Source organism: Arachis ipaensis, chromosome B3 (assembly GCF_059453495.1).
Source record: "Arachis ipaensis isolate K30076 ecotype BB chromosome B3, ASM5945349v1, whole genome shotgun sequence".
NCBI classification, from domain to species: Eukaryota; Viridiplantae; Streptophyta; class Magnoliopsida; order Fabales; family Fabaceae; genus Arachis; species Arachis ipaensis.
The window spans coordinates 34,400,115-34,418,919 of NC_142438.1; the positions used below are offsets into that span (position 1 = coordinate 34,400,115).

The 18,805-nt window shown below is 36.8% G+C and overlaps 1 non-coding gene across 1 annotated transcript; it reads right to left on the minus strand.

The window, feature by feature from the left end:
* Positions 1-11,525: 11,525 nt before the first annotated feature.
* LOC148570274 (small nucleolar RNA R71) lies at positions 11,526-11,633 on the minus strand. Its single transcript, XR_015880469.1, has one exon. It is a non-coding gene; the product is annotated as a small nucleolar RNA R71 (small nucleolar RNA).
* Positions 11,634-18,805: the final 7,172 nt, after the last annotated feature.

The following is an 18,805-nucleotide window of genomic DNA, read 5'->3' on the forward strand; positions in this document are numbered from 1 at the left end:
TCGAAAATTTAAAAAAAATTGGAAAAATTTAGGGTGCATTTAGTTTGCGTTTTCATTTTTTGTTTTTATTTTCAGTGTTTTTTGTTTCTTGAAATTTTTGAAGGAAAAAAGTGGAACAATAAATTCCTATTTTTAGTTTTTACCTCCTATTTTCACTATTTTCTTCACAAAATTCAAAAAATAAAAAACACTGAAAATAAAAACAAAAAATAAAAATGCAAACCAAACGCACCCTTGATATTGTTGAGGCTCTAGAACATAAATGTGGTATTTGGTTTCTTTTTTCTTTATCTAATATCAACTACAATGTTATTGAGCTCTTTGGACCGTGTGTAATTGTAAAAGTGAATATGTGATGCACTTTCTGATGCTGCAGTGCTATTTAAGACAGTCCTCAATTCAACAGAAGAATTCATCTCTGGGATCATTTATCTCAGCTTGCCTCTCAATATGACAAACCTTGGTTTATCTTTGAAAGATTTTAATAAAATTCTGAGTTCAACACATAATAATGGTTGTTCTTTCTCTACTAATAGAGCTGGATTTTTTTCTTATACTATTGATAATTGTGGTTTTTTGGAACTCAAGACCATTGAGAGAAATTACACTTGGTACAGACATATCCAGAATGGTCGAGACATAGCCAAAAAGATAGATATAGTCTTCTCTAATAAACTGTGAATTACTCAATTTCTTGAAGCATATTCTAAAAATCTAAGCAGATTACATTCTGACCACTACCATTTCCTTGTGCATGGCTATGGAACCTCTAAGAAAAAATGTAAAATTCCATAAATTAATAAATAATTAATTAATAAATTAATTATGAGTCAAGGATATTAGAAAATTAAATTTTATAATTTAAAAAATAAAAATATTTAAAAAATAAATTTTAACACTAATTTTAAAGATTTTGGCCCAAAGTTAGACTAACAGATCGAATCGATTGAACCGAACCCGTATTGGGCTCAAGGTCCAACGTATATATGATGAACTTAGTCACCCCCCTTTCTTCATTACAAATCACGCTAAAGGAGAAGAGAGAACTTAGAACCCTAACCCCTTTTTCACTCCCAACTTTATCTCCTCATAATTTTCAATCCGGAGCTCCGATTGATGAGCCGTATGTGGTCACGCGTTCGTCTAAAGACCCTCTTCAATCTTATCTGAATAAAGTGGTAAGAAACTTTGTATTTCATGCCCAGTTTTCTCTTCCTTTTTGAATTCGCGTTTTGGTTAAGGGTATTGAGTGATTTTGATGATTTTGGTGGTTTAGGTGTAATCTAGACTTGTATAATTGTTGGATTTTATCCCAATCATCAATGGGTAAAGGTAAGAACCATTAACCCTTTAAATCTTCCAATTTTATAAGATTAGGGTTTTAAAATTGTAAATGTGTATGAAATTAGATTGAATATATATAAAGTTGACATCAAATTAGTGAAGTGGAGTGTTTGAATTGGAACTCTAGGGGTTAGAAGCTTGGCAAGTGGACTTTGGAGGCTTGAAAACTGGTGGAAACGAGGTCTTGAGGTGTTTTTTGGCTTGAAAAAAATCGGTCAAGGTATGATTTCGATTTCTTGTAGTTAACATATAATGTTGCGTAAAAACATAGGCTAGTTGCCTTAGAATAGGTTTGAATAATGTGAATTTGGTTAATTTGATTGATTAGATATGGTATGTGCATGTAATGTGAATTTTTGATGTTCAAATATTGAAATTTTTGGAAGAACTGTGAAATTGAGTTGACAATATATTGGATATCGAATATTGATAATTGAATGTGTATATATGTGATGTATGAGGAGTATGATGATGAGTTGATGTTCAATATTGGTATTTATTGAATGGATTGGAGGATTTATGTGTTGATATATTTGTGGAGTGATTGAGAGGTATGTGACAATGGTTAGGAGTAATTAGCATTGATTTGGTTGTGATTTGGATGTAATTATGAATGAAATTGTTGAATATATAAATTGGTGAAGTTGGTTAACTTATGTGTGAAAATAAATTGAATGGATTGATGAATTTATGTGTTGGAATAATTATAAAATGGATAAAGAGTATGTGTTAGTGTATATGAGTAAATAGAAATGATTTTGTTATGATTTGGTTGGTTTTGGATTGAGAATTTTGGAAAACAAAATGTTTTGAATCTTTGGAAAAAAACTGATTTTTAATCAACTTTGGCGGGTCATAATTTGGCCCTTGGAATTTGGAATTGAGTGAATTTTATCTTAAATCGAATATGATTATAAGATCTTTAAAACGGTTTAAAGATAAAGAAAAATGGAGTTTTGTAGATAAAGTTATGAACATTGGAAGTTAGGTATAAAAAACTGAATTTTGAGAGTTTGCAGAAAACCAGAATTTCTGGTTTATGTGCCCACACACCCTATCGTGCACACGCACAGAACAGGACGTGTGATGAGACTCTGGTGCGTATACACGAGGGGTGTGCGTATGCACGAGGGGTGTGCGTATACACAGGCTGAAAATTCACTCTGGTGCGTGAGTACGCATAAGCCCTGTTTTTCACACAAAATTCTGTTTTAACTGTTTGACCTTTCTGACAAGCTTGTAAACTTCTACAACCCCTGTTTAAGGTCCGATAGATAGTTTTTAGATTTCGGAATAAGAGCGAACATATTGAGGGTGTTGAATTGATATTGAAGAAAAATGAATAAAGTGTAATGAGAGTTATGATGAGGTTAAATGATTTTTGATTGGGACATGATGAAAATGATTATGATGTTGAGATGTTGAGTTACGACAGAAATAATTATGATAATGAGAATGATTGATTGTGATTATGAGAATAATGTAAATGATGATGAGACTGAGATATGATAATGGCGTGATTATGATTACGAGTGGAGTTGATTAAGTGATAAGGAATTAAGGTTAACGATTGAAACACCTGGACAATACGCAAGGGTTGTGGTTCGACCTAGTTTCTCTAGGTTGAGTTTGTAAATACCCGCCTGGGTAGTACGCAGTAGTAGTGGTTCATTCCACTTGCTCTGGATTAAGCGGGTAGTATGCAAGGATTGTGGCTTAGTCCCACTTGCTCCGCGAGGTGGTGTTTCTGTCCAGGGTTCGCTACTTGATATGTAGGATTTTGGCTATATAACTGACAGATGATATCATTGCCAAAGGGTAGACATGCATCGTGTGTATTTGAATGATTTGTTTGAGTATGCATTTGTTTGGCTTGCCTAATTGCTTATTTGTAACTAACTACTATTTGATCTAATTGCTGTATCTGTTACTATAATTATATTTTCCTTATCTGTCTTGTTTGTGTTTGTTTTCTGAGAGATCCCTTATGCTGGTGGAGGAGATGCTGAGGGTCGTTCTACATGTTAAAATGGAGGTTTGTAGAGAATGAGAAGTGAGGAGTTAGATTAGATTCCTTAGATATAGTTATCATATTCTGGAACATTATTTATTATATATGTGGGCACCGTTACCATACTAAAAACCTCCGGTTCTCATTTCATACGTATTTTTTGTTTTTCAGATACAGGACGTGAGGCACCATGCTGAGCGTACTGGAGACTCTTACAGAAGCGAAGATATACTTTTGGGGTTTTCATTATATATATATATATATATATATATATATATATATATATATATTCTAGCCAGTATATGCTTCGCAGGTCGAATCTAGAACTTGATTATACTTATCCGTTAGAGCTCTATATATATTTGTCTTTTAGTTTTCTGTATAAGCTTTCTGCCTTATCATTTTTCGTGAGCGATACATCTTCGGTTTTGTTTTGATCATACTCTTTTCTTCCAAGGCTGCTAGATATATTATCCTTGTTATATATGTATGTATTTCACTTTTAGAGGTCGTAACGCCTCACCACCTCTAATTTAGGTCCTAGGCGTAAAGCTTTGTGTGGTAAGGTGTTACAAAAAAAGGTGCTCATCCCTTTTGGTTCCAAGCTATGTGGTCCACCCATCCGGCCTATAAAAATGTTGTGCAACAAGCTTGGTGCTGTGAGGATCGTTGTATAACTCCTAGATTAAGGAAGGTCAAAAAGGTATCTCTTGATTTTAACTCCAATACCTTTGGTAACATTTGAGGAAAAGATCCCTTGAATGCCACATCAATGATATTCAAAAGCAATTGGAAGTTAGAGATGTTCCTTTTCTCATAGCAAAAGAAAGAGCATTAAATGAGGACTATAATAGAGTTTTGCCTCAAGAGGAATTATTTTGGTATAAAAAATTTAGAGAACAATGAGTAAAGTATGGCAAGAGAATCACCAAATTCTTTCATCTTCAGACTTTAGTGCGGATGAAATACAAAAAAATTCATAATCTATTTGTAAGTGATAGATCTTGGTCAACCGACCCTATTACTTTACTGTAGGAAGCTCTCAACTATTATAAGAATCTCTTTTATTCTACTGACAACATAAAGATGAATTTTATTGGTGACAATCCTCTTTCCATTCTTAGCAGAGAAGCTTGTGAAACTCTCATTGCTCCTATCACTTTGGAAGAGGTGAAGAATGCTATTTTTAGTATGAGTCCTTCTAAGGTACCTGAACCAGATGGTTTGCAAGCCTTTTCTTTAAAAAAATTTGGGAGATTACTGATATTGATATTTGGAGTGTGGTTCAAAGGGTCTTATTAGGAGAGCTGTTCAAGCCTAGTATGAAGGAAATGTTAATTGTTCTTATCCCAAAGGTTAACTATCCAACCTTTATGAAAGATTTTAGGCCAATCAGTCTATGCATTGTTGTTTATAAAGTTACTACTAGAGTGTTGGTTACTTGCCTTTGGTCTTTTATCACTGAGATTATGAGGCCTAAGGGGGTTTATTCCTGGTAAAGGTGCCCTAGAAAATATCATCATAGTTCAAGTTATCCTATACTTTATGAAACAAACAAATCTCGAAAGGTACCTTGGCTTTCAAAATAATTTGGAAAAAGCTTATGATATGGTGGATTGGAAGTTTTTGAAAAACACTTTGTTTTTAAATTTGGCTTTCTTGAGGTTACCATTAACTTGATAATCTCTAAAATGGTAGTAGGTTTGTTTGTTCTCTGCATGAAGTGCTTTCCTTGTCAAATATCTCATCAGGTTGATATTGGACTTTAAGAGTCAGTTGCAATTTTTAAGGAAATCCCACTTAATGTTTGCTGATGATTTACTTTTTCTCTATAAAGCTTCAAACACTCAAGTTCAAAAGGTGATGAATACTTTGAATTCCTTTCGCAAAGCCTCAGGAATGAAGGTCAATCTTAAAAAATCTAGGACCTTGTTCTAAAAATGTCTCTAACCGTAGGAAGGATGTCTTTATGGAATCTCATCGTTAAAATTTACTCATGATTTAGGTAAATACTTAGGGATAAACTTGAATCATGCCCGTACTTCTAGAATGACTTTCCAAAATATTTTGGAGAAAATTAGGAGTCATCTTGCAAATTTAGAATGGGAGGCTTTTAAATAGAGCAGGAAGACTATACCATATTAATTTTGTTGCTGCTGTCGTTTCAACTTATAAAATGCTAGTTTTCTTTTTTTCTAACTGGGTGAACAAGAAGATTCCTCAATGATGTGCCACTTCCTATGGAATGGTCAAACTGAAGGTCGTTGTTGTGACATTTAAGAAATATGGGAGATTGGGATTTTGGAGCCTTTTTTGTGCAAACATATCTTTATTGGGTACACTTCTTTGGCAATTATTCTATTATACCCATAAACCTTGGGTGCAGTTTCTTACAGCAAAATATTTGACAAACACTAATGCCTTCAACATGCCACTACTCAATAATTATTCTTGGACTTAGAAGAGTATACACAAAGCTTATGTGCACTTAAAAGATGGAGTCTCTTGGTGCATTAGTCCTCTAAACCAATCTTTTTGGTTTCATAGTTAGCGTAGTGATGATTGCTTGGAAGGGTATACACAAAGCTTCCTTTTGTTCATATTTCAAGCACAAAGCTCACCATTGGAGATGTTTGGCATGAAAAACTGAAAATTTTAGAGATTATTGACTATTATTTCCAACCATATTGTCCAAACTCCAAAGTCTCATATCCTATAATCCTAGTTCTCAAGCCAGAGAGGGATGTGGTTGATTTTGGAACGGATCCTCTTTTGATATCTTTTCTGTGAGAAGCAGATATTCTTGGCTTTGTAAAAGGGCCTTTGGCTGGGAGGACACTTGCAACTGGATGTGGATTTGGCGTCTTTTAGTTCTTGAAAAATATAAAATCTTAATCTGGCTCTGTATCCATGATGCGCTTCTAACTGCAATCTCGAGGTTTAATAGATGTTTGTCTGATTTTAATTTATACCCACGTTGCTTGCTTGCTCCGGAAACCATTCTTCATTGCCTTAAGAACTTTCCTAAAGCTATTGTTATTTGAAATCATTTAAATCTTGTCTTACCTCTCCTGGACCTTCTTATGTGGCTTCATAAAGATAAAAGTGGCAATCTTTTTCTTTTTTTTTCTTCTAGTATTTGGTAGATTTGGCGTGATAAGAACAATGAGTGTTTAATCCGAATGAGTTTTGAAGTTTCAATAAAGTGGTGAATCTTATTAAAGGTATTCCTAAAGAATTGCACTTTGATGCTAGTATTAATGAGGCTACTACAAAAGCGGGTTTTAGTTGCTTTTGCGCAATTCTAATGGTGGATAGTTGAAGGGTTACAGTAGTGTTCTTTCTTTATGGAGTATCTTCAAATATGAGCTGCATAACATCTAGAGAGGGTTAATTTTGACTTGGGAGTGTGGTTACAAAAAAATGATTTATAAAACCGATTGTTTGGAAGCTTACAATTTGATCCTTAACAGAGATACATGATATCCTGGCCGTGATTGTGATCTGATTCAAAGAATTCAAGACATGGTGCAACTTCATTGGCAGGTTAATTTTGCTTTAGTTCAAAGAACATCAAATAACATTGCTGATATGATGGCTAAATTTTCTATCATGGATAGTAAATGCTATGCAAAGTGGCTTTTCCCATAGACAGGGCTTCAAGTCATCCTCTCTGATGATTTGGTTATTGATAAACCCATATTTTATGATATATATTGTGCTCAATTTAGGTGATTTATTCAATCCTTCACTCACTTATTCATGTAAATTGCATGGTTTTACTCTCCCTTCCTTATTATGTGATATATGTGAAATACATATTTCCTATGCTTTGAAATTATTTATTTTAATTACCCTTTATTACCATTCGATGCCGTGATTTGTGTGTTGAGAAGTTTCAGATCTTCTAAGACAGGAATGACTTAAAGGATGGAAAAGAAACATACAAAAATGGAAGGAAAGCACAAAATGGAGTTATTGAAGAAACTGGCAGCGACGCGAATGCATGGACGACGCGGCCGCATGCCTAGCGCGAAAAGGCAGTGACGCAAATGCATGACTAACGTGGACGTGCGCTGATGAGCGGATAATTTATACACTTTTTGGCACTGTTTTTAGTATGTTTTTAGTAGAATCTGGTTACTTTTAGGGATGTTTTCATTAGTTTTTATGTTAAATTCACATTTTTGGACTTTACTATGAGTTTGTGTGTTTTTCTGTGATTTCAGGTATTTTCTGGCTGAAATTGAGGGACTTGAGCAAAAATCAGATTCAGAGGTTGAAGAAGGACTGCTGATGCTGTTGGATTCTGACCTTCCTGCACTCAAAGTGGATTTTCTGGAGCTACAGAACTCAAAATGGCGCGCTTTCAATTGCGTTGGAATGTAGACATCCAGGGCTTTCCAGCAATATATAATAGTCTATACTTTGGCTGAGTTTAGATGATGTAAAAGGGCGTTGAACGCCAGTTCTACGCTGCTGTCTAGAGTTAAACGCCAGAAACACGTCACAAGCCAGAGTTGAACGCCAGAAATACGTTACAAACTGGCGTTCAACTCCAAGATTGACCTCTACATGTGTAACATTCAAGCTCAGCCCAAGCACACACCAAGTGGGCCCCGGAAGTGGATTTATGCATCAATTACTTACTTCTGTAAACCTTAGTAACTAGTTTAGTATAAATAGGACTTTTTACTATTGTATTAGACATCTTTGATCAGTTTTATGCTATCTTAGACTTTCATGGGGGCTGGCCATTCGGCCATGCCTGAACCATTATCACTTATGTATTTTCATACGGTAGAGTTTCTGCACTCCATAGATTAAGGTGTGGAGCTCTGCTGTTCCTCAAAGATTAATGCAAAGTACTACTGTTTTTCTATTCAATTCAACTTATTCTGCTTCTAAGATATTCATTCGCACTTCAACCTGAATGTGATGATCGTGACAATCATCATCATTCCCCCACGAACGCGTGCCTGACAACCACTTCCGTTCCACCTTAGATTGAATGAGTATCTCTTGGATCTCTTAATTAGAATCTTCGCGGTATAAGCTAGATTGATGGAGGCATTCATGAGAGTCCGAAAAGTCTAAACCTTGTCTGTGGTATTTCGAGTAGGACTCTGGGATTGAATGACTGTGACGAACTTCAAACTCGCGAGTGCTGGGCGTAGTGACAGACGCAAAAGGAGGGTGAATCCTATTCCAGTATGATCGAGAACCTCAGATGATTAGCCGTGCTGTGACAGAGCATTTGGACCATTTTCACAAGAGAATGGGATGTAGCCTTGACAAGGGTGATGCCTCCAGACGATTAGCCATGCAGTGACAGCGCATCGGACCATTTTCCAGAGAGGATGAAAAGTAGCCATTGACAACGGTGATGTCCTTACATAAAGCCAACCATGGAAAGGAGTAAGATTGATTGGATGAAGACAGCAGGAAAGCAGAGGTTCAGAGGAACGAATGCATCTCTATACGCTTATCTGAAATTCTAACCAATGAATTACATAAGTATTTCTATCCTTATTTTCTATTTATTATTAATATTCGAAAACTCCATAACTATTTGATATCCGCCTGACTGAGATTTACAAGGTGACCATAGCTTGCTTCAAGCCGACAATCTCCGTGGGATCGACCCTTACTCACGTAAGGTTTATTACTTGGACGACCCAGTGCACTTGCTGGTTAGTTGTATCGAAGTTGTGAATGAAAAACGATTTATTAAGACGTGCGTACAGAGTTTCTGGCGCCGTTGCCTGAGATCACAATTTCGTGCACCAAGTTTTTGGCGCCGTTACCGGGGATTGTTCGAGTTTGAACAACTGACGGTTCATCTTGTTACTCAGATTAGGTAATTTTCTTTTTGTTTTATTTTCAAAAATTTTTCAAAAACCTTTCAAAAATTTCTCATCTGTTTTCGAAAAAAAAATCTTTTCAAAAATATATTTTTCTTCAGAATTTTTAAGAATGAATTCTAAAGTTTCATGAAGCATGTTGAAGCCTAGCTGGCTGTAAAGCCATGTCTAATTCTTTTGGATAGGGGCTTCCAACCATCAGCATAGAAGCAAGTTAATTGGAATGTCAGCCGTGGCATGTCTGAGTTACATACTAAAGCTTGGCTGGCTATTAAGCCATGCCTAACCCTCGGATTGGAGCTTTAGACTAAGAATACAAGATTCCTGAAATTCATATTAAAAATTTTTGAAATCCTTATTTTCTTTTTCCTATATTTTTTTTCGAAAAAAATATACAAAAATCCAAAAAAAAATCATAAGAATAAAAAATATTTCATGTTTCTTGTTTGAGTCTTGAGTCAAGTTGAAAGTTTGGTGTCAATTGCATATTCATCTTACATTTTTCGAAAAATTCATGCATTCATAGTGTTCTTCATGATCTTCAAGTTGTTCTTGGTAAGTCTTCTTGTTTGATCTTGATGTTTTCATGTTTTGTGTCTTTTCTTATTTTTCATATGCATTCTTGCATTCATAGTGTCTATACATGAAAAATTTTTAAGTTTGGTGTCTTGCATGTTTTCTTTGCATTAAAAATTTTTCAAAAATAAGTTCTTGATGTTCATCTTGACATTCAAAGTGTTCTTGGTGTTCATCTTGACATTCATAGCATTCTTGCATGCATTCATTGTTTTGATCCAAAATTTTCATGCATTGAGTCTTTTTCATATTTTTCCCTCTCATCATTAAAAATTCAAAAAAAAAATATCTTTCCCTTTTTCACTCATAAATTTCGAAAATTTGAGTTGACTTTTTCAAAACTTTTTAAAATCTAGTTGTTTTTATGAGTCAAATCAAATTTTCAATTTAAAAATCTTATCTTTTTCAAAAATCAAATCTTTTTCATTTTTCTTATTTATTTTTGAAAATTTTAAAAATATTTTTCAAAAATCTTTTTCTTATCTTTATCTCCTAATTTTCGAAAATAACATCATTAATTAATGTTTTGATTCAAAAATTTCAAGTTTGTTACTTGCTTGTTAAGAAAGATTCAAACTTTGAGTTCTAGAATCATATCTTGTGATTTCTTGTGAATCAAGTCATTAATTGTGATTTTAAAAATCAAATCTTTTTCAAAACTAATTTCAATCATATCTTTTCAAAAATATCTCTTTATCTTATCTTTTTCAAAATTTGATTTTAAAATATCCTTTCTAACTTCTTATCTTCTTATCTTTTCAAAATTGATTTTCAAATTTGTTTCAACTAACTAACTAAATTTTTGTTTGTTTCTTATCTTTTTCAAAACTACCTAACTAACTTTCTCTCTCTAATTTTCAAAAATATCTCCCCTCTTTTTCAAAATTTCTTTTTAATTAACTAATTATTTTAATTTTTTATTTTAATTCTCGAAAATTACTAACCTTTTTCAAAAACTATTTTCGAAAATCACTAACTCTTTTTCAAAAATTATTTTCGAAAATTCTCTCTCTCTTTCTCTTATCTCCTTCTATTTATTTATTCATCTACTAACACTTCATATCACCCAAATTCGAACACCCTCTTCCATCTGTGTTCGAATTTTTTCTTCTTCTTTTCTTCTACTCACACAGGGACCTCTATACTGTGGTAAAAAGGACCCCTATTATTATTATTTTTCTGTCCCTCTTTTTCATATGAGCAGGAGCAAGGACAAGAACATTCTTGTTGAAGCAGATCCAGAACCTGAAAGAACTCTGAAGAGGAAACTAAGAGAAGCTAAATTACAACAATCCAGCAAGCACCTTTCAGAAATTTTTGAACAAGAAGAGGAGATGGCAGCCGAAAATAATAATAATGCAAGGAGGATGCTTGGTGACTTTACTGTACCTAATTACAATTTACATGGAAGAAGCATCTCCATTTCTGCCATTGGAGCAAACAATTTTGAGCTGAAACCTCAATTAGTTTCTTTGATGCAGCAGAACTGTAAGTTTCATGGACTTCCATCTGAAGATCCTTTTCAGTTCTTAACTGAATTCTTGCAGATCTGTGATACTGTTAAGACTAATGGAGTAGATCCTGAAGTCTATAGGCTCATGCTTTTTCCTTTTGCTGTGAGAGACAGAGCTAGAATATGGTTGGACTCTCAACCTAAGGATAGCCTGAACTCTTGGGATAAGCTGGTCAAGGCTTTCTTAACCATGTTCTTTCCGCCTCAAAAGCTGAGTAAGCTTAGAGTGGATGTTCAGACCTTCAGACAGAAAGAAGGTGAATCCCTCTATGAAGCTTGGGAGAGATACAAAGAACTGACCAAAAAGTGTCCTTCTGACATGCTTTCAGAATGGACCATCCTGGACAATTCTATGATGGTCTGTCTGAATTAGCTAAAATGTCATTGGATACCTCTGCAGGTGGATCCATTCACTTAAAGAAAACGCCTGCAGAAGCTCAAGAACTCATTGACATGGTTGCTAATAACCAGTTCATGTACACTTCTGAGAGGAATCCTGTGAGTAATGGGATGCCTATGAAGAAGGGAGTTCTTGAAATTGATACTCTGAATGCCATATTGGCTCAGAATAAAATATTGACTCAGCAAGTCAATATGATTTCTCAGAGTCTGAATGGAATGCAAGCTGCATCCAACAGTACTCAAAAGGCATCTTCTGAAGAAGAAGCTTATGATCCTGAAAACCCTGCAATAGCAGAGGTGAATTACATGGGTGAACCTTATGGAAACACCTATAACCCCTCATGGAGAAATCACCCAAATCTCTCATGGAAGGATCAACAAAAGCCTCAACAAGGCTTTAATAATGGTGGAAGAAATAGGTTTAACAATAGTAAAACTTTTCTATCATCCACTCAGCAACAGACAGAGAACTCTGAACAAAATACCTCTAATTTAGCAAACTTAGTCTCTGATCTATCTAAGGCCACTGTAAGTTTCATGAATGAAACAAGGTCCTCCATCAGAAATTTGGAGGCACAAGTGGGCCAGCTGAGTAAAAGGATCACTGAAATCCCTTCTAGTACTCTCCCAAGCAATACAGAAGAAAATCCAAAAGGAGAGTGCAAGGCCATTGACATAGTCAACACGGCCGAACCTGGAGAGGAAGGGGAGGACGTAAATCCTAGTGAGGAAGACCTCCTGGGACGTCCAGTGATCAATAAGGAGTTTTCCTTTGAGGAACCAAAGGAATCTGAGACTCATCTAGAGACCATAGAGATTCCATTGAACCTCCTTATGCCCTTCATGAGCTCTGACGAGTATTCATCTTCTGAAGAGAATGAGGATGTTACTGAAGAGCAAGTTACCAAGTACCTTGGTACAATCATGAAGCTGAATGCCAAATTATTTGGTATTGAGACTTGGGAAGATGAACCTTCCTTGTTCACCAATGAACTAAGTGATCTGGATCAACTGACATTGCCTCAGAAGAAACAGGATCCTGGAAAGTTCGTAATACTTTGTACCATAGGCAACATGATCTTTGAAAAGGCTCTGTGTGACCTTGGTTCAGGGATAAACCTCATGCCCCTCTCTGTAATAGAGAAACTGGGAATCTTTGGGGTGCAAGCTACTAAAATCTCATTAGAGATGGCAGACAATTCAAGAAAACAGGCTTATGGACAAGTAGAGGACGTGTTAGTAAAGGTTGAAGGCCTTTACATCCCTGCTGATTTCATAATCCTTGATACTGGGAAGGATGAGGATGAATCCATCATCCTTGGAAGACCTTTCCTAGCCACAGCAAGAGCTGTGATTGATGTTGACAAAGGTGAATTAGTCCTTCAATTGAATGAGGACTCCCTTGTGTTTACAACTCAAGGTTACCCTTCTGTAAATATGGAAAAGAGGCACAGTAAGCTTCTCTCAAAACAGAGTCAACCAGAGCCCCCACAGTCAAACTCTAAGTTTGGTGTTGGGAGGCCACAACCAAACTCTAAGTTTGGTGTTGAACTCCTATATCCAAACTCTAAGTTTGGTGTTGGGAAGTCTCAACAATGCTCTGAACATCTGTGAGGCTCCATGAGAGCCCACTGTCAAGCTATTGACATTAAAGAAGCGCTTGTTGGGAGGCAACCCAATTTTTATTTATCTAATTTTATTTTTCTTGTTCTTTCATGTTTTATTAGGTTCATGATCATGTGGAGTCACAAAATAAATATAAAAATTAAAAACGGAATCAAAAACAGTAGAAGAAAAATCACACCCTGGAGAAAGACCTTACTAGCGTTTAAATGCCAATAAGAAGCATCTGGCTGGCGTTCAACGCCAGAACAGAGCATGGTTCTGGAACTGAACGCCCAAAATGGCTAGCATCTGGGCGTTTGAACGCCAGAATTGCACCCTGGAGAAGAGCTGGCGCTGAACGCCCAGAACAAGCATGGTTCTGGTGTTCAACGCCAGAAATGGGCAACAAATGGGCGTTCAACGCCCAGAACAAGCACCAATCTAGCGCTGAATGCCCAGAGTTGTGTGCAAGGGCATTTTGCATGCCTAATTTGGTGCAAGGTTGTAAATCCTTGAACACCTCAGGATCTGTGGACCCCACAGGATCACCTTAGTATCTGTGGACCCCATAGGATCCCCACCTACCTCCACTCACTTCTTCTCACCCCACTTTCACACAATCCCATAAACATTTTTCCTCAAAACTCTTCACCAATCACCTCAATCTCTCTTCCCTATAACCACTTCACCACTCACATCCATCCACTCTTCCCCATAAACCTACCTCATAAACCCTACCTACCTTCAAAATTCAAAATCAATTTCCCACCCTTATGGCCGAACCTTACCCCCCCTCCATTCCCTATATAAAGCCCTCCATTCTTCTTCATTTTCACACAACACAACCCTCTCTTCCCCTTCTTGGCCGAATACACCCCTCCCCCTCTCATCCATATTTTCTTCTTCTTCTTCATCTATTCTTTCTTCTCTTTCTCGAGGGCGAGCAATATTCTAAGTTTGGTGTGGTAAAAGCATAAGCTTTTTGTTTTTCCATTACCATTGATGGCACCCAAGACCGGAGAATCCTCTAGAAAAGGGAAAGGGAAGACAAAAGCTTCCACCTCCGAGTCATGGGAGATGGAAAGATTCATCTCCAAAGCTCATCAAGACCACTTCTATGATGTTGTGGCCAAGAAGAAGGTGATCCCCGAGGTCCCTTTCAAGCTCAAGAAGAATGAGTATCCGGAGATCCGACATGAAATCCAAAGAAGAGGTTGGGAAGTTCTAACAAACCCCATCCAACAAGTCGGCATCCTAATGGTTCAAGAGTTCTATGCCAATGCATGGATCACTAGGAACCATGATCAAAGTAAGAACCCAAACCCAAAGAATTATATTACAATGGTTCGGGGAAAATACTTAGATTTTAGTCCGAAAAATATGAGGTTGGCGTTTAACTTGCCTATGATGCAAGGAGATGCATGCCCCTACACTAGAAGGGTCAACTTTAATCAAAGGTTGGACCAAGTCCTCATGGACATATGTGTGGAAGGAGCTCAATGGAAGATTGACTCCAAAGGCAAACCGGTTCAATTAAGAAGACTGGACCTTAAGCCTGTGGCTAGAGGATGGTTGGAATTCATCCAACGCTCCATCATCCCCACTAGCAACCGATCTGAAGTTATTGTGGATCGGGCTATCATGATTCATAGCATCATGATTGGAGAGGAAGTAGAAGTTCATGAAGTCATTTCACTTGAATTCTACAAAATAGCCGAAAAGCCCTCTCCTGGGGCAAGGCTAGCTTTTCCTCATCTTATTTGCCATCTATGTTACTCAGCTGGAGCTTTCATAGAAGGAGACATTCCCATTGAGGAAGAGAAGCCCATCACTAAGAAAAGGATGGAGCAAGCAAGAGAGTCCATTCATGGATCTCAAGAGACGCATGAAGCTCATCACCATGAGATCCCGGAGATGTCTCAAATGCATTTTCCTCCACAAAACTATTGGGAGCAAATCAACACCTCCCTAGGAGAATTAAGTTCCAACATGGGACAATTAAGGGTGGAATATCAAGAGCACTCCATCATCCTTCATGAAATAAGAGAAGATCAAAAAGCAATGAGGGAGGAGCAACAAAGACAAGGAAGAGACATAGAAGAGCTCAAGGACATCATTGGTTCCTCAAGAAGGAAACGCCACCATCACTAAGGTGGACTCATTCCTTGTTCTTATTTTCTGTTTTTCGTTTTCTTAATGTTAAGTGCTTATCCATGTTTGTGTCTTATTACATGATCATTAGTAGTTAGTAACTATGTCTTAAAGTTATGAATGTCCTATGAACCCATCACCTCTCTTAAATGAAAACTGTTTTAATTCAAAAGAACAAGAAGTACATGAGTTTCGAATTTATCCTTGAACTTAGTTTGATTATATTGATGTGGTGACAATGCTTCTTGTTTTCTGAATGAATGCTTGAACAGTGCATATGTCTTTTGAAATTGTTGTTTAAGAATGTTAAATATGTTGGCTCTTGAAAGAATGATGATAAGGAGACATGTTATTTGATAATCTGAAAAATCATAAAAATGATTCTTGAAGCAAGAAAAAGCAGCAAAGAACAAAAGCTTGCAGAAAAAAAAATAGCGAAAAAATAGAAAGAAAAAAAAAAAGAGAAAAAGCAAGCAGAAAAAGCCAAAAGCTCTTAAAACCAAGAGGCAAGAGCAAAAAGCCAATAACCCTTAAAACCAAAAGGCAAGGATAAATAAAAAGGATCCCAAGACTTTGAGCATCAGTGGATAGGAGGGCCTAAAGGAATAAAATCCTGGCCTAAGCGGCTAAACCAAGCTGTCCCTAACCATGTGCTTGTGGCGTGAAGGTGTCAAGTGAAAACTTGAGACTGAGCGGTTAAAGTCAAGGTTCAAAGCAAAAGAAGAGTGTGCTTAAGAACTCTGGACACCTCTAATTGGGGACTTTAGCAAAGCTGAGTCACAATCTGAAAAGGTTCACCCAATTATGTGTCTGTGGCATTTATGTATCCGGTGGTAATACTGGAAAATAAAGTGCTTAGGGCCACAGCCAAGACTCATAAAATAGCTGTGTTCAAGAATCATCATATTGAACTAGGAGAATCAATAACACTATCTGAACTCTGAGTTCCTATAGATGCCAATCATTCTGAACTTCAATGGATAAAGTGAAATGCCAAAACTATTCAAGAGGCAAAAAGCTACAAGTCCCGCTCATTTAATTGGAGCTATGTTTCATTGATAGTTTAGAATTTATAGTATATTCTCTTATTTTTATCCTATTTGATTTTCAGTTGCTTGGGGACAAGCAACAATTTAAGTTTGGTGTTGTGATGAGCTGATAATTTATACGCTTTTTGGCACTATTTTTAGTATGTTTTTAGTAGAATCTGGTTACTTTTAGGGATGTTTTCATTAGTTTTTATGTTAAATTCACATTTCTGGACTTTACTGTGAGTTTGTGTGTTTTTTTGTGATTTCAGGTATTTTCTGGCTGAAATTGAGGGACTTGAGCAAAAATCATATTCAGAGGTTGAAGAAGAACTGCTGATGCTGTTGGATTCTGACCTCCCTACACTCAAAGTGGATTTTCTGGAGCTACAGAACTCAAAATGGCGCGCTTCCAATTGCGTTGGAAAGTAGACATCCAGGGCTTTCCAGAAATATATAATAGTCCATACTTTAGCCGAGTTTAGACGACGTAAAAGGGCGTTGAACTCCAGTTCTATGCTGCTGTCTGGAGTTAAACGCCAGAAACACGTCACAAGCCAGAGTTGAACGCCAGAAATACGTTACAAACTGGCGTTCAACTCCAAGATTGACCTCTACACGTGTAACATTCAAGCTCAACCCAAGCACACACCAAGTGGGCCCCGGAAGTGGATTTATGCATCAATTACTTACTTCTGTAAACCCTAGTAACAAGTTTAGTATAAATAGGACTTTTTACTATTGTATTAGACATCTTTGATCAGTTTTATGCTATCTTAGACTTTCATGGGGGCTGGCCATTCGGCCATGCTTGAACCATTATCACTTATGTATTTTCATACGGTAGAGTTTCTGCACTCCATAGATTAAGGTGTGGAGCTCTGCTGTTCCTCAAAGATTAATGCAAAGTACTACTGTTTTTCTATTCAATTCAACTTATTCTGCTTCTAAGATATTCATTCGCACTTCAACCTGAATGTGATGAACGTGACAATCATCATCATTCCCCCACGAACGCGTGCCTGACAACCACTTCCGTTCCACCTTAGATTGAATGAGTATCTCTTGGATCTCTTAATCAGAATCTTCGTGGTATAAGCTAGATTGATGGCGGCATTCATGAGAGTTCGGAAAGTCTAAACTTTGTCTGTGGTATTCCGAGTAGGACTCTGGGATTGAATGATTGTGACGAACTTCAAACTTGCGAGTGCTGGGCGTAGTGACAGACGCAAAAGGAGGGTGAATCTTATTCCAGTATGATCGAGAACCTCAGATGATTAGCCATGCTGTGACAGAGCATTTGGACCATTTTCACAAGAGGATGGGATGCAGCCATTGACAAGGGTGATGCCTCCAGACGATTAGCCATGCAGTGACAGCGCATCGGACCATTTTCCAGAGAGGATAAAAAGTAGCCATTGACAACGGTGATGTCCTTACATAAAGCCATCCATGGAAAGGAGTAAGATTGATTGGATGAAGACAGCAGGAAAGCAAAGGTTCAGAGGAACGAATGCATCTCTATACGCTTATCTGAAATTCTAACCAATGAATTACATAAGTATTTCTATCCTTATTTTCTATTATATATTAATATTCGAAAACTCCATTACTATTTGATATCCGCCTGACTGAGATTTACAAGGTGACCATAGCTTGCTTCAAGCCGACAATCTCCGTGGGATCGACCCTTACTCACGTAAGGTTTATTACTTGGACGACCCAGTGCACTTGCTGGTTAGTTGTATCGAAGTTGTGAATGAAAAACGATTTATTAAGACGTGCGTACAGAGTTTCTGGCACCGTTGCCTGAGATCACAATTTCGTGCACCATGCGCTATGAGCAGAACACAGATGACGCAGATGCATGGCTGAAGCGAACATGTGATAAGGAAAACTCCAGATGACGCGACCGCGTGACCCACGCGGACGCGTGACAGACGCCGCGCACCAGAAATCACAGAAAACGCTCCCAGCGATTTCTGAAACCCTTTTTGGCCCAGATCCAAGTCCAGAAGGCACAGATTAGAGGTTATAAAGTGGGGGAATGCATCCATTCAAAGGAGAGTCTCCAATTATTCACTTTTCAGAATTTAGATGTAGTTTTTAGAGAGAGAAGTTCTCTCCTCTCTCTTAGGATTTAGTTTTAGGATTTAGGATTATTTCTTCTTCATCAAAGGTTCAATGATCCTTTAATTTATTTTTCTACTTTTATTTTATTACTTTAATTGATATTTATCTTTCCAATTTAGCTTATGCTACATTCATGTTATGATTTTCTTAATTAAGGTTATTTGAGGTATTTCAGTCT